Source organism: Callorhinus ursinus, unplaced genomic scaffold (assembly GCF_003265705.2).
Source record: "Callorhinus ursinus isolate GAN/ISIS: 27379988/994484 unplaced genomic scaffold, GSC_fseal_2.0 scaffold23, whole genome shotgun sequence".
Lineage (NCBI taxonomy): Eukaryota > Metazoa > Chordata > Mammalia > Carnivora > Otariidae > Callorhinus > Callorhinus ursinus.
Genome location: NW_027397085.1, coordinates 156,187 through 171,459, shown reverse-complemented (window position 1 = coordinate 171,459; position 15,273 = coordinate 156,187). Strand labels below are relative to the sequence as shown.

Below are 15,273 nucleotides of genomic sequence, written 5' to 3'. Positions count from 1 at the left end.
CAAAAACAAAACCAAATTTTATATGACTATTTATTATAATAACTTTGATAAAAGCTGGGACTATAAAATTAAAACTCAGTGTTGTATTGGTGATTTTGCAAGGGGCTAAGTAATTTAGTTCAAGTGTGCCTTCTTAGAATATAATTTAATCCAAGGAAAAAAACATTACCATAGATGATTTCTCAAGAACTACTTCTCTCAACTAAACTTAAGATATGATGAGTTTGCCAGCAGAAAATTCAAATATAAAATCTGAGGAAGACCCAGGAATGCAGGTATTCTGTAGCTGATGGGTTCTGATTGGGAGTGGGCATGGTAGAATAGAAGATCTTCAAATCTGCATGTAAGTAGGTCATACGACTAGGTATCAAGAGACAAAACCAGTGATATTCTTTTCCCTAAGAAGTAGATTTGGATTTCCTCTAACACTTGAATAGCTACTTACTTGCTATGCTTAGTATTCCACGGCAGAACACCCACAACAATCATTTTGGTCTAAAAAAAAATTGCAAAACAAGTGTAAACAAGCTTTAATAATGTCTCATGGAGAATAAAACTCTGAGAGGCATGGCTCAAAAATATCTTAGTTTTATTAAGATATCTATGGTATGTTGAATTCTTCTTAAAGCTTTTGAGACACTCCCATGTACACTGGTCATTTAATCTTTACAACAATCTTGTGGGGTATGTATTGTTATCTTTATTTTACAAGTGACTAAACTAAGGCACAGACTCATTGTATGAATTTATACTTATCCCTAGAAGGGCTTAACATTGCTTTTTGTGTATGTATAATTATGCATATGTTGCAAATACCTGTGTATATTTGTATATTTCATGCATATATTCATTCTCAATTATATTTTAAAATTCCCAATAAAAGAGACATTGTCTTTAGTTTCTGTTCTTAAATCCTAATGTTATATAGAGAATGTGTCTGAGAAACAGCAGATACCTAATTATATTGATTGACCGTTTAACAAGTGGAAGACTAAACATTATGATGATAAGCTAGTTAAAATATTTTACATGGTCATAGAGTTTATGGTTTACTGACAAGCTCATACGTTTTATTAATTAATTAATTAATTACTTTTTAAAAGATTTTTACAATATATTTGACAGAGAGAGTGAGCTCAAGTAGGGGGAGCAGCAGAGGGAGAGGGAGAAGCAGGCTTCCCGCCGAACAGGGAGCCCAATGCAGGGCTCAATCCCAGAACCCTGGGATCATGACCTGAGCTGAAGGCAGACGCTTAAGGACTGAGCCACCCAGGCGCCCCAAGCTCATACATTTAAAAAAAAAATTACTGTGCATTCATATGGATAATAAAGAAGCAGCTTTGGCTAACCAAAGACAAATTAGTCACTTGCTCATTGAAAGAAAAAAAAGATATTGCAAATCAGAATAAAGATCAAATTATAAACATAGTTTTGGGAATCCTCAACACAGTGATAACTGAAGCCGGCAGTAGATAAATTCATCTATGTGTAATGGCCGAGAAGAGAAGAACTTAGAACTGGACTTTGGAGATCCATCATTTTGTGTTCTGATCAAGGAAAAGCTCACAAAGGGCATTTACAAGGAGCCTCTGGAAGAGTTTTGTGTCATGGAATCCAATGGAAGAAAGGATTTCAAGGAAGAGAAAAGTGCCAATATTACCAAATGCTGAGAAGCCAAGGAAGATGACAGAAAAACACCTGATTAATTTTGTTTTATGGGTTAACTGTTGGCCTTATCAAGAATAGTGGAGTAATTCGGGAGAATCCATTCTGAATAAGATTGAAGATAAATAAAGGAGGTGAGGAAGTGAGTCAGCAAGAGCAGATACTCCCAAAGATGTGATGAGGGGAAGAAAGAGAAGGGGGAGGAAAGGTTTTGTATCTGACTTTGCAGGTAAAGATTAAACACTGACAAAGTAATCATTAATAGTGTGCTCCAATTAAAAATCAGCCTTTATTCTGGAGTTACAATAATCATTCCGAGCCTGCTTGGATCCATGCTGTTTGATAAAATATTACTGTGTTCTCACAACAAGGGGAGGGAGCTCTCAATGGCACCATGGTTCAAATAGAGGGTGGCAGAAACTGCTAATTCCTTCCAATAGCCATTCTTCCATTAGATTTCCAGCTGTGCACAGGGGTTCCCAAAATGAAGACTAATCCCCATTCTTCCCTTGCAACTGTATGTGGTCAAGAAATAAAGTTCTAATCAATGGATATAAGTAAGGGTATCTTGTAGCAGCTTGAGACCCTTCCTTAAAAAATAGCTGACTTGAACCCTTTGACCCACCATGTCTTTTTCCTCCTTCTTGCTGGAGCTGAAGATCCATCTTGAACCATGAGGTGACCTTGAGAATAGAGGCCACAGATGATAGAGTAAAAAACTAGAAGAATCCAAAGTCTGTATTGACTTCATAGAATTCCATGGCAGTTCTAGGCCATTTGTATCTGGATGTTAATGCAAAAGAAAAATAAACATCTAGTTTAAGCCGCTGATATGCTGAAGACTACTAATATCCTTAGTCAAATCTAAATCTAACTATATATAGAAGGACAGCAAGACAAGCCCAGACTGTAATAGAAATGACAAACCATCATTGAGATGAAAATAGATTAGAAATCATTGAAGAAAAAATAACAGAGTTAATTTTAAGACCAGGTATCCTGTCCAGGAGTCCTTGATGTTAAGAAGGAAATGGACATGGAAATGACCATAATTGGGAGAAAATGCCACATGAGGAAATGTGGTCCTATATTATCCAGTCTCCTTGTGTATCATTGGTCAATCATAGCAGACAATCTTGCAAAACCTTACTTTAAGAGGGAAAATGAGCCAGATGATGATTCCCTTTTCATGTTTAATGCATACTTTCAAACTTTGTTTTAAGCTATTTAACTGTGTGTATATATTTTAACCTGTTTAACTGTACACATATATCTAACCTGCTATATATAAACACACATTATATGTACACATATGCATGCAGAGTTTAATTTGTATTGTAAAAGTCTTCATCTATAATTCTATTTTTTTGGGGGGGTGGAGAGAGAGAGGTTGGTGCAAAAGGAGAGGAAAGAATCTTAAACAGGCTCCACGCCCAGCATTGAGCCTGATGCAAGACTCGATCTCACAACCCTGAGATCATGACTTGAGCTGAAATCAAGAGTTGGATGCTTAACTGACCGAGCCACACAGGCACCCCATAATTCTATTTTTTTTTAAATAGTAAGGCACATTGCAAAGTGTGCAGAAAAGATTCTTTGGTTAAACTATTTCTCTTTCTTGATTTGAAGAAGTCAAAGAAAGTGAATATAAAAAATTCACTTTGAACTGACTACCCAATCTGTTACCAAAAAAGGGGAAAAAAGCCTGAAGAAAACATTATCTCTCATAATAAAGGACAGGATTCCCATTCTATTTATACACTTTTTTTTTTTTTTAATCAAGAGATCCTATTAGAGGGGCATCTGGCTGGGTCAGTCAGTACAGCATGTAAGTCTTGATCTCGGGGTGTGGGTTTGAGCCCCACAATGGGTGTAGAGCTCACTAAAAAAAAAGGGGGGACAGAGGGAGAGAGAGATCACTATTATAAAATTACATACAATGGGCATGAATTTTATTCCACAATGCCAGGAAAAAAGAAATATCACATTCCCTTATTTCCTAAATCAAATATAATCTGTTCTGAGGTCTTAGGAAGGTCCTGCAATAATCCTGGACTTCCGTATCGTCAAAATTAGGAGGTTGTGCTATCCTTTTTCTTCATAGTTTAGCCATCTTTGCCATTGCTCTGTTGCCTGCAATATGCTGCTGTAGAGCCCTGGAGCCTGCCTCTTGGCTCAGAGATGCATCTCACAGGTGATTTCTCATGGACTTCAGATCCTGTTTCTCATTGCCAAGTTCCCGAGAAGGTCACTACATGCCTGCAGGGGTTGGTTTCTGTCACCCAATAGTGGGTTCCTTGTCTTCTCTCCAGCCAAAGAGAGCTAAAATTCTTCCAATGCTTGGAAACGTGATCTCTTTTCTCAAATATTCATAAGGAGAGATGATAACCGCAGTTCATTTTTTCTCCTAATTGTGGCACAGTGTTAAACTTATGTAACTCAGAAAGCACATTAACATTTGTTTTGAGCTTATTCTCAGAAAAATATTATTCAAGCAACTGACAAGGAGAATAATTAATTTCACTTCTCTGATTTGAATTTCAGTTCTCTTTCTGCCTCCAGTTTCCATGCTAACTGGCCGTGTATTTGGATCATCAGCAGTTGTTTCTTCTCTCTTTAGATTGCCTGAAATTGTTAATTCCATCTGAACACATTTGAATTCTGGTGAATTTCCTTATGCCAGCTTCAAAATATAAAATTAGTGTAACTGTGTACTAATATGATATACCTATATCTTTGAAATTTTTGCAGATGAATTCGGATGTGACTATCCTTAGATACATAAAAGCAACTAATAGAAAACCTTTTCTTATTGACTTGTTTTATAGCTTGATAGAAAAAAGTAGAAATCTAACATTAGAATAAAAAGTAAATCCTAATCCGATTCAAGTTTAATTATGATTCCTTTGACAATTTTAATAATATATTTTGTGCTATGATTAAGGCAATGAATATGATGTGTTCATTATAGTGTCAAACATTGGGATGAACAATGGAAATCTAGAGAACTGGTTTAGTATCATACATATATACATATATGTACATATATTTAACTTCCATGTATTAACACACTCTCCCCCACTACCACTGGTCTGCTTTAGAAGATACAAGGGAAGAAACTCATTTTTCTGGAAACCGTCAGTAAAGTAAAAGGTCAAATATTTAATTTCCCTTTCCTATATGAATTATACTTCAGGAAAACTAAATAGTTGTTGAGGAAATTTTTATCCCTAGAAGAATTCCAGTCAATGAATAAAAAAGAAATAATAAGGGAAACAAACCATAAGAGACTCTTAATCTTAGGAAACAAACTGAGGGTTGCTTGAGGGGAGGGTGGTGGGGAATGGGGTAACTGGGTGATGGACACTGGGGAGGGTATGTGTTGTAATGAGTGCTGTGTATTATATAAGACTGATGAATCACAGACCTGTACCCCTGAAACAAATAATACATTATATATTAATTAAAAAAATAAATAATAGAATGTCACCATTTTGTAAAGCCAAATGAAAGATGGATCCAAGCAGTGATTATCAATGGTTGCTAACATCAACAAAAGAGAGCCAACAAGATATTATGTCTCCTGATGAAAGTACATAACACCTCTTATGGAGCAGCCTTGCCAAAAAACTAAACCCATATCAAACCAAACCTCCAGATCTAGCTACAAGCTTACAGGAAACATAGGGGCAAAAGGAACACATTAAAAGATACTGTGGGGCTGAAAAATCCAAATCCTGATAATTCTACAGGCCAAAAACATGGCTTTTTCAAAAAAAATAAAGTGCAAGAACAAAAAAGAGAGAACATTATTAGACATCAATCAATCTCAAAATGTTGACTTTATTCGGATTTTGATTCACACAAACTATTTAAAAATTATGACATCCATGAAACAATTAGAAATATTAACACGAGTATCTAAATATCTGGCATTATTGAAGAATTATTGTTAAATCTCTAGATGTGAATAGTATTATTATGTTTTTGTAAAGAGCAATTTTTTTTAGAAGTACATAATGAAATATTTATGGATGAAATGATATGACATATGGTATTTGTTTCGAAATAATATAAGTGGGTAAGGGTATACATGAAACAAGTTTGTCCATATTGGAATTAGATGGCAGTAGTGGATATGAGAGAGTTCATTGCATTATTATTTCTACTTTGTAAAGTACTTATCTTTTAAATATACATGTAGAAATATTTAGAGGTGAAAAGACATGATAAATGAGATTTGCCTCAAAATAATCCAGCTGAGGGGAAAGGGCTAGAGTGGGTGAATTTATAGATGAAATAAGATGTGACCATGAGTTGTTGATACTAAAGCTGCAATGTTTATTGCACTATTCTCTCTACTTTTATATGTGATTGACATTTTCCATAACAAAATAATTAAAAGCAAAAAAAAATGCACTGTCACTCTGAGTAGTATTAGAGGTAAGTATTCATTTACAACAAAATGTATTTAGCTGGCATATCATAATAATTGTAAGTAGTAATTCATCTGTGAAGGAAAAAGTTTAGCAAACATCACCGCCACAGAGCATCTCATTGAGGCACCCAGTGTATCATTCAGAATAGCCACCTCCAAATCTCAGAGGCATTAAACAAAGTTTATGTGCCATGACAGGCTAAGCTATGCTGCAGTAACAAATCACCCCCAGAATCTCAGCGGCATATAACAACAAAGTTTATTTCTTATTCTAGAAGTGATCTGTTCATTGGACTCTCTCAAGCACTCACACGGATGGAGAAGCCACAGTATCAAGTCTTGTCTGTTGCTGTGCCAGAGGGGAAGTGGGCTCTAGAATATCTTACGTTGGTGGGTAAAAAGAATCCAATCCAGAAAGACACATGTCACTCACTTTTCACAGTTCACTTGCCTGAATCAGACACACGGCCCTATTCAACCGCAAGGGGCCCAGAAATACATTGCCATCATATGCCCAGAAGAGAGAACTAGAAATACTTGGCAAAGAATTCTGACTTCCACCCTAAGAAAACCTGTGTCATTATGTTGAAGCTGTATCATATATGAGCCCCGGGGATAACTGTACCTTGTTGCCACCCCTAAGACAGTATCTAGACACAAGTGCTTATACATCCTTTTGGGTTATTTCACTCTTAATGACTCATAGTCATGCTGTAGATTGTATGCAGTATGCAATGTATTGATTGCATAAGGAATGTAAAGTAATTGGTTGACTCAATTATAAATTTAGAAATACTTTTTTAAAGTGTTCTGTTTTCCCCTTGGATTATTAAAGTAATATGTTCTCATTGTAAAACACTTGGAAAATATAAAAAACTAGAAAGAAAAAGGACAAATCACTCATAATTTCACCTTCCAAAGGTAATCAGCTTGTATTTTAATGGATTTCCTTCCAAACTTTTTCTATGAATTAGTTTTCATAGTCACAAAAACTATAACCATTTCTTAATTAGTGACATTGCTCCAAATAGCTGATCTAAGTGGCCCTAAACAGATAATTAAAAAAAAAATTAGCTCTTTTCCTTGTAACCTAGGTATTCTAACATGGTTAGGTAGCATTAAATACTAATGGTTAACAGTTCTATGTCGCTTTCTGTATTTGGGAGCAATGAACCCCTAGTTCTAAAATTGCTTGTTGTGTAAGACCAGCCATGAAACAAATGAATAATTGTAATTGTTATTTTCATTTGCTTCTGATATTTTCGCCATCCAGATTACTAATGAAAAGGGAACAGCTTTGTAAGTTCATATTACTGTGGAATTTAAGCCTCTTAAAATAATCAAGATTCTGGTTACCTTTCAAAATAATAAAAAAAATGCTTATGGTCCAAGCAATGATTAAAGTCTAAGGAATAAACTGGCCAAGTATGTTATAATTGGGATGATCTCCTGAAGTCAAAACCATTTAATTATAAATTGGGATCTTTAGAGGTCAAATATGATACATGGAGTTTTTCGATAATTATTACTCAAACTTTGCAATGACTCTTTTTCATTAATATTTTTATTTGACGGGCGCCTGGGTGGCTCAGTTGGTTAAGCGACTGCTTTCAGCTCAGGTCATGATCCTGGAGTCCCGGGGTCGAGTCCCGCATCAGGCTCCCTGCTCAGTGGGGAGTCTGCTTCTCCCTCTGACCCTCTTCCCTCTCGTGCTCTCTATCTCTCATTCTCTCTCTCAAATAAATAAATAAATAAAATCTTTAAAAAATAAAAATTAAAAAAATATTTTTATTTGACATTGCATTTCATGTGCAGATTTCTTCTTTCAATGAGCAAAGGAAATCATAGGAAATTTAATTGACAAAGAAGCTCCAAAAACAGCTTGTAATTTTATTATATTGCAGCAACCTCTCAACTATTTGTGTTAGTAAATAAGAGAATGACACAGTGAATTGTGAACTTCTTAGGGCAAATTTCATGAATTGTCCGTTTTTGTAATCCTTACAACTCCTAGCATAAGGCACTGCACAGAGGAAACATCCATAAACAAATAAATGTGATACAAAGTACAATTGCCTTTGTATGTGAAAGGCATTCCAGTTTGGGGGGGTTGTTTATTGTTATTTCATATAAATCTTTGTATTCTGGAATATGTCCTTATAATTTCTAGAAGGGAAATTATTAATTTAGGTCATGTGAACATTTCTTGATCTGATTTGACAAATGACTTTCCAAAATCTTTGTCCTAATTTATATCCCCAACAGGATGAGTGCGCATTTCACTCTACCCTCACCAATGGAGTTTATTCACATTTTAAACAAACTGGCTAATTAGATCCACTGGAAATAATATCTCTTTTGTCTTCATTTCATTATTAATGAGTTTGAACATTAGTAAAACATGCAGTAGGCACTGAAATTTCTTGTTTTGTGAATTGACCATTCATGTGTATACTTTTCCTATTTATCTCTAAGGTCTCAGTGTTTTCTATTTCTATTCTTTGTCCTCACACTATATATATAAACATGTATTATACTATATGAATAGTTCTATATAAATACTTCTATCCCAAATATACATTTGTATATACGAGTCTCTGCTATTAGATGGTGGTTCCATAAGGTCAGTGACCCCATTTTTATTTATTAGGGGTTATTTATTTAAATAACCCCTAACACATAGAGAAAATGCATACTGTACCTTGTAGAGTTGCTTAGGATTGAATTAGATAATGTAAGCAAAACATCTAATGCAGTGACTGTCATATAGTAGATGCTCAAGAAATTAAGCTATCAATAAAAGTTTTACTGTTGGACTAAAACCACACAATTTCATTTCGGAGTTTAGTAAAATCAAGGCTAGAGAAAAAAATTAAGATTCTATGTTTTTGAAAGATCACAAACTGTAGTTGCAAATTGCAGATTTAGAATTTGAACCAATTCTCAAATCTTTCACCATAAATCACACCTGATTGAAATACTCCTGATATATTATAACTGAAATTTTTTTAAAGATTTATTTGAGAGAGAGCACCCGCACGAGCACAAGCAGGAGCAGAGGGAGAGGGAGACAGAATCTCAAGCAGACTCTGCCCTGAGCTAGGAGCCCCACTCCGGGCTCCATCTTAGGACCCTTGGGGATCCGGTCCCTGAAATCACAACCTACCCTGAATTAACCCACTGGGCCACCCAGGTGCCCCTAACTCTTGAAATTTTAAAAGACTGGTATGAATTATGAGCTGGCAAAACTTTCTGGCAACAGATGGATTCTTCTCCCCGTACAGATTATCTCTTCTCCCCTCATTTAAATTTATAGGAAACTTGTGGTAAAAATAGTAAAGCTCAACAAGCACAAAACATATATCACATGAGTAGCATTTATTTCTCCAGTTGGTTAGCTTTTGTTCTTAGACGCGGGGAGGCAGCTGTTCTTGTGGTCATTGTTAGAAAAGCAGAACTAAAGCAACGAGAGGAAAGGGCAGCAGCGTTGGGAGCAGGCAGTGAGCTGGAGGGCTTAAACTCGGGGATGGGTGGGAGGATTTTTGTTGCTGCCGGGAGAAAAACGGGGGTGGCAACACCAGTGTGAAGTAAAAGGCTTTCTGGGAGGACAGCAGCGCGGAGAGCAGGCCTGGTTAGCTGCCCGGCGGCAGGCGTGTCCGGTACAGGCCGGTGAGCCGCTCCGGCTGCGGAGGCTGCAGGCTGGGGGCGGGGGAAGCTGAGGCTAGGTCAACGAAGGGCAAAGGAAGCCGGACACTGACGCAGTTCGCCTCCCGATTCCGGCTTTCAGGCCTGTAGTGAGAAACCGAATCCCCATCCGAAGCCGGTCTCCAAGCCGCCTCATTACCCCACAACCTTCCCAAGCACTTCCGGTAAGAAGCCCGGCGCCCGCAGCCCAGACCCCGCAGAGCAGCGCGCAGGCGCTTCGGTACTCGGCGGAGGCTGCGGACGCGGAGGGAGGGGGTGTGTGAGCCGTAGGAAAGCCTCTTCTGCGCTTGCGCTCTCTGCTCTTCCCCCTCCCCTCCCCAACAGGTCGGGGGGGAAAACAAACCCTGAGCCGACGTAGCGCACCCCCGGGGCTCCCGGCCGGGGTCGCTCTTCGCTCCTCTGCTTGACGTCGCATCGAGTCCCCAGAGAGCTCCTCAGGGGTGTGGGGAGGTAAGAGCCCCCATTAACAGGCAACTTGGCCTCTCCTCACCCCTGCTGCACTCTCGGAGGGGGCGGGGTGGCCGCTGGACCCGCCGACCTGGGCGCAGGGTCTGGCCCTCCTTTTTCTCCAGGGGCCGAGCCTGGGCCCCCGACTTGTTCTCTTTCCGAGCTCCCAGAATTGGACAGGGAATCACGATCCTCAAACCTCGAGTCCCCTCGGTAGAGCTTGGAGGGCCGGAACCGGCAGGGAGGGCAATCTCGGCGGCTTTTTGCCGGGTCCCACCCACCCGGGCCGCCTCGAGTGCCCCGAGTGCTCCGGGCTGCCGGGGAGCGCCCCGGGGGCCGCGGCGGGCACGGAGAAGCGCCCCCAGGGCTGCCTGTCCCGCCAGGGGAGGGGCTGTGCCTGCCTGAGGGGACTGTAGTTCCCGCGGAGAGATAGTTTCTGCGCTGGGAGGACTTGGCTCCAACAGAATCTGTCATCACCGCCCTTGCTCTTTCGTAAACCCCATTCTGGCACCGATGCATTTTCTCATCATTTTGGACAGAAGGATGCGGTGGTGTTCCTTTTCTCTATCTTTTCTCTGGTACCTCTGAAAAATTCTAAAAGATGACCTAACTTTTAAACTACTAACTTACGTGTACTAAGTGATTGCAAATTATTCCAGACTTGAGTGTTCTTGTTAGTTTGGTATGGAAATCAGTCCATACATGTGATAAGTTCATCTTTTTCATTTAACAAAATAGGAAATCGGTTGGTCGATTTAGGTTCCTTAAATTAATTATTTTAAGCTCGTTGTCTTCTGAATCGGCAGAAGTGTAATGGTTTGATCCAGGGAAACTATATATAATTTTTCACCCAATTTCTCTCCCTTTTTTTTTTTCTCTCCGGTGGATATTAAACTGCATGCTTAGTGTCAGAAAGAAAATCTTAAATATAATAAAGATTAAGAAAATATAATAAGCCATAATTCCACCATTTAAAGATAATCGCAGTTAATATTTTGACTTTTTACCTTCCAGTCTTTTTTCTCGTGGCATTTTCTTAATTATGATGATGAGATATTATATAGAGTTGGATTGCCTGCTTTCCTTGCTTAAATTTAAGTGTTTCCTCATGTTTTAAAAAATCTTCATAAGTATAACTTTATGATGTTTGATTATACAAGTAAGGCACGAGCAAAATATCTTTTGAAACAGTTACATGACAGATAAAGCTCCGTTCCCATTTAATTAATCCCAGTGTTACATAATATGATGGTATCACAGTTTTTTAACCCAGTGGGGTCTCAGGATCCCTTTACAAACTTAACAATTATTGAGGACTAAAAGAGTTTTTCTCTAATGCAATATATTTAGTATTTTAGAAATTAAAACTCAGAAAATTTCTAAAAATTATGCATTAAAAACCCTTCACATGTTGAATTAAATATTTTTGAAAAATATATTTTCTTTAAAAAATTTAGTGAGAAGGGTGGCATTGTTTTTTATTTTTGCAGATCACTAGTGTCTCACTTTATAGAAGGCAGCTGGATTCTCATATTTGCTTCTCCCTTCAATCTGGTGTGCTATCTTGTACACTAAAGCACATTAAGAAAATCCAGCCTTGTATAGATAAGTGTTTGGAAAAGAAAAGACCCCACTGACCCCCTAAAAAGTTCTTGGGTTTTCCAGGGGTCTTCAGACTAGTTTGAGAAAGATGATTTAACTATTCTTGTATTGATGCGCTGTTAGGTTCTTTGAAATTTTGCACTATTACAAACATTGCAAGTTGAAAGCTCTTGATAATGTGTGTGTGTGTGTGTGTGTGTGTGTGTGTGTGTGTGTCCCCCCCCCCGCCAAGTGCTAATGTTTCTTTAGAAGTAGAATCACTTTGGATGCCTGGGTAGTTTTCTTTTGTGTCATAATGTTGGTGTTTAGATGGTTTCAATTAATGATTTAGTGAAATATCTTTGCATGTTTTCAGTTGCTTTGGATTTCTTAAATTTTTAAAACGGAGAATTGTTACATCAAACGGAATCTCTTTGGGACTATTGATACATGTTGTCACATTGTTCTTCTGAGAGGGTATACCAGTTTACTTCCTATCAGCAGTATCTGAGATGCTCTTTTTGTCATACCCTTACAAACATTGACCACTTTTATTAAAAAAAATTGTGGGGGTGGCTGACTGGCTCAGTTGGTAGATGGTGCGACTTTTGATCGTGAGTGTGAGCCTCATGTTGGATGTGAGATTGCTAAAAAGAAAAATTGTGTTCTGATTCAGTAGGCAACAAATGGTAAGTGTTCTACTTCATATTACGTTGATAGTACAGATGGTGCTGTGAATATTTTTTCATAATTTTATTAGTTGTATTAGTTGCCAATTTATAGTCCAGTGTCAATGTATTTTTCTAACAGATTTTTATTATCTTTTTTTTTCATTATTAACAGTTTGGTGTTGGCCCTCCATATTTTTCTTCTGTACCTTTGCTAATACTTTTTTTTTAAACAACTTATTTGTAAAAATGGGTTTGTACTGTGCATGATGTTTTGCAGTTTGATTTTTTGTCATTTAACATTACATATTGGCTATATTCCTATAGAAGTACATATAACTCTGGGCAGAGTTTTCTCCAGAGGGGCTTTAGGAACATTAATTGTGATCTTTAGTTATCTGATGTCAGGCTCCTGTCCTCTATATTCTCTTCCTAGGTGATCTCATCCATTAACAGGTATGTGCTGCCAATTCCCAAATCTTTTACCTATCTCAGACTTCTTTCCTGCATTCCAGATCCTTGTATTCAACTGCCTATTGGACATCTCCCCCAGGATGTTCTCAAGGTACTGCAAACAACAGTCCAAATGTGAACTCATGTTTTCCCTCAGTCCTGCTCTTCTCTGTATCGCCTGTCATGGTCAATGGTCCCACCGTCTGCCCAGTTACCCATGATGGAAACCTGGCAGCAATCCTAGCTTTTTCTTCCTTTCACTCTCCAGAATTTCCCATTCTTTAGCTACTATTTTCTATCAATCTCCTTTCCATCTGCTCTGTCCTGTGTCAGTTCAGGCCCTCATCATCTCTCATCTGAACCATTTTAGGAGTCTCCTTACTATTGGTTTTGTTGGTTTTCTGGTTAATCTGTGTTGCTGCCACTTTTTTTTTTAATCATGAAGACATTTTTTAAAACCATTTTTTATAAAGTAAATATTGTAAATCTTTGATTGTAAATCTGAGAGTACATAAATGGTCAGGTGAGTAAAAATATTACCTAAATGAAATAGGTTATCATACATACACATAAACTTCTTGGGAATAGGAAGTATATCTTATATTCCTTTTGTGTCTTCTTACTGTATGTGCTAGATTATTGGCACAGTAAGTACATCTTAGTTGAATGAAATGGAAAGTATGTGCAGCTTCAAATTTCATGTTAAAAGGTTTCATGTACAGTATCTGTATTATATCTTACATAAATTGTTGGATTCTATTATTATTTATCTTACCTTTTCTATACCTTTTTAGGCACCTCAAATGACAGAATGCTTAGTAGTACAGTGTGCTATATAGAGATAACTCTATAAATAGATATTTCATGAATTCCATACTTTTTAAGAAAAATTGTTTTTTTTCTGATGAGAGACTATTTCTAGACCTTCTAATTCCTATGCTTTATGTTTTTAATACGTTCTATATTCAGAGTTCCTTTACTACTTTTTGCTATTAAATTTGTAATGTAATGTTAATGTTTATCGAAGGGATACTTGTACATAATTTAAAGAGTAAAATAAGACTACAAGACTTAAAATGAAAAGCAATAATCTTTTGCCCCAGTCCTCTCTCCTGAATCCCACCCTGCAAAAGCAGCCTTTTTCAATCAGTGTTCCTCATCTAGAACATAAATTGCGTTACTATTTCCTTAATTCCCTCCTGGATGGTTTAAAACTAGTAATACTTAAGAAACATAGGAAAGAAGGTAATTCATTACATAAGGTGGATGCCTTAGGGCATTAAGGCTTCATTCTCTTATAGAACCTTGCTGAGAAACGCACTTGCAGAGTGACTAGACTATTCAGCTCTTTATTTTTTTGTTCAACTCTTTTTCACCTCTAGGTTTTTTAAATAACCTGCTTACTTATACAGCTATCTCCCCATCCTACCACAGTTTTAGATATTATTTACCAATTTCCTATCACAGAAGATGAGAGTTTAGGTTTGTTACACAAGCCTCCACCTTTGAACACTGCACTTTTCCTCACCTCTTATCTGCAGATTAGTTCTATGTTAATTTTTAGTTAAATCATTATTTAGTGTTTACATCATTTAAGTATGTGCATAATATGTACAGGTGACCAGGTATATTGTGCTATTTCTTTGTTATATAATTTTTTGTTTTTTTCCTAGCATTTGTAATTACCTTAGATTTTTTTTTTAAGATTTTATTTATTTATTTGTCAGATTGAGAGAGCACACAAGCAGGGGGAGAAGCAGGCTCCCTGCTGAGCAAGGAGTCTGATGTTGGACTCGATCCCAGATCCCTGGGATCATGACCTGAGCCAAAGGCAGACGCTTAACTGACTGAGCCACCCAGGCGCCCCTACCTTAGTTCTTCTATATATCTACCTTTTGTGTATCTTTATGAATGTATGTTATATCTTTTTAATGTATCTTTTAAAATGTATATATTTTAAGATTTTATTTAAGTAATCTATATCCCCAAGATGAGGCTCAAACCTACAACCCAGAGATGAAGAGTTAGCTGCACCCTCCACTTAATGAGCCAGCCAGGCACCCTGTCCTTTATATCTTTAATTTATTAACAACCCTTCAGACAAGATATGTAAATCTCCTTTTGGTAGATTTAAAATGTCTGTTGTTTGTTTTGCAACATCTTTCCGGTAATTGCCTGTCACCCTGCATCCATCTTCATGCATTGCTCTCTAGGCCTGTTGCTGCACAGCTTTCTTTGAGGTGTGTCCTTGTATGATCATCTGTGCATTGCATTTGTCTCTCCCTGTGTTGAATAGCCTGTTTCTGACTTCAGCCC

General features: G+C 37.5%; 1 protein-coding gene and 1 long non-coding RNA gene across 6 annotated transcripts in view; one reads left to right on the top strand and one right to left on the bottom strand.

Annotated features, from left to right (window-relative positions):
• Positions 1-1,816: 1,816 nt before the first annotated feature.
• Positions 1,817-15,273, bottom strand: part of LOC141374859 (uncharacterized) — a 67,478-nt gene continuing 54,021 nt past the window's right edge. Inside the window, exon 5 of the long non-coding RNA XR_012382006.1 lies at positions 1,817-2,448. This is a non-coding gene — a long non-coding RNA (uncharacterized lncRNA). The remainder of the gene's footprint in view (positions 2,449-15,273) is intronic.
• Positions 9,840-15,273, top strand: part of ZFYVE16 (zinc finger FYVE-type containing 16) — a 51,648-nt gene continuing 46,214 nt past the window's right edge. The window contains exons 1-2 of one of the 5 annotated variants that reach the window (XM_025892647.2): positions 10,084-10,258; positions 13,020-13,069. The gene's annotated coding sequence lies outside the window, so the exon portion shown is untranslated. Of the gene's footprint in view, positions 9,973-10,055; positions 10,259-13,019; positions 13,070-15,273 lie in introns of those variants that run through there. The other 4 variants (XM_025892648.2, XM_073905277.1, XM_025892650.2 and 1 more) reach the window with 4 other exon arrangements.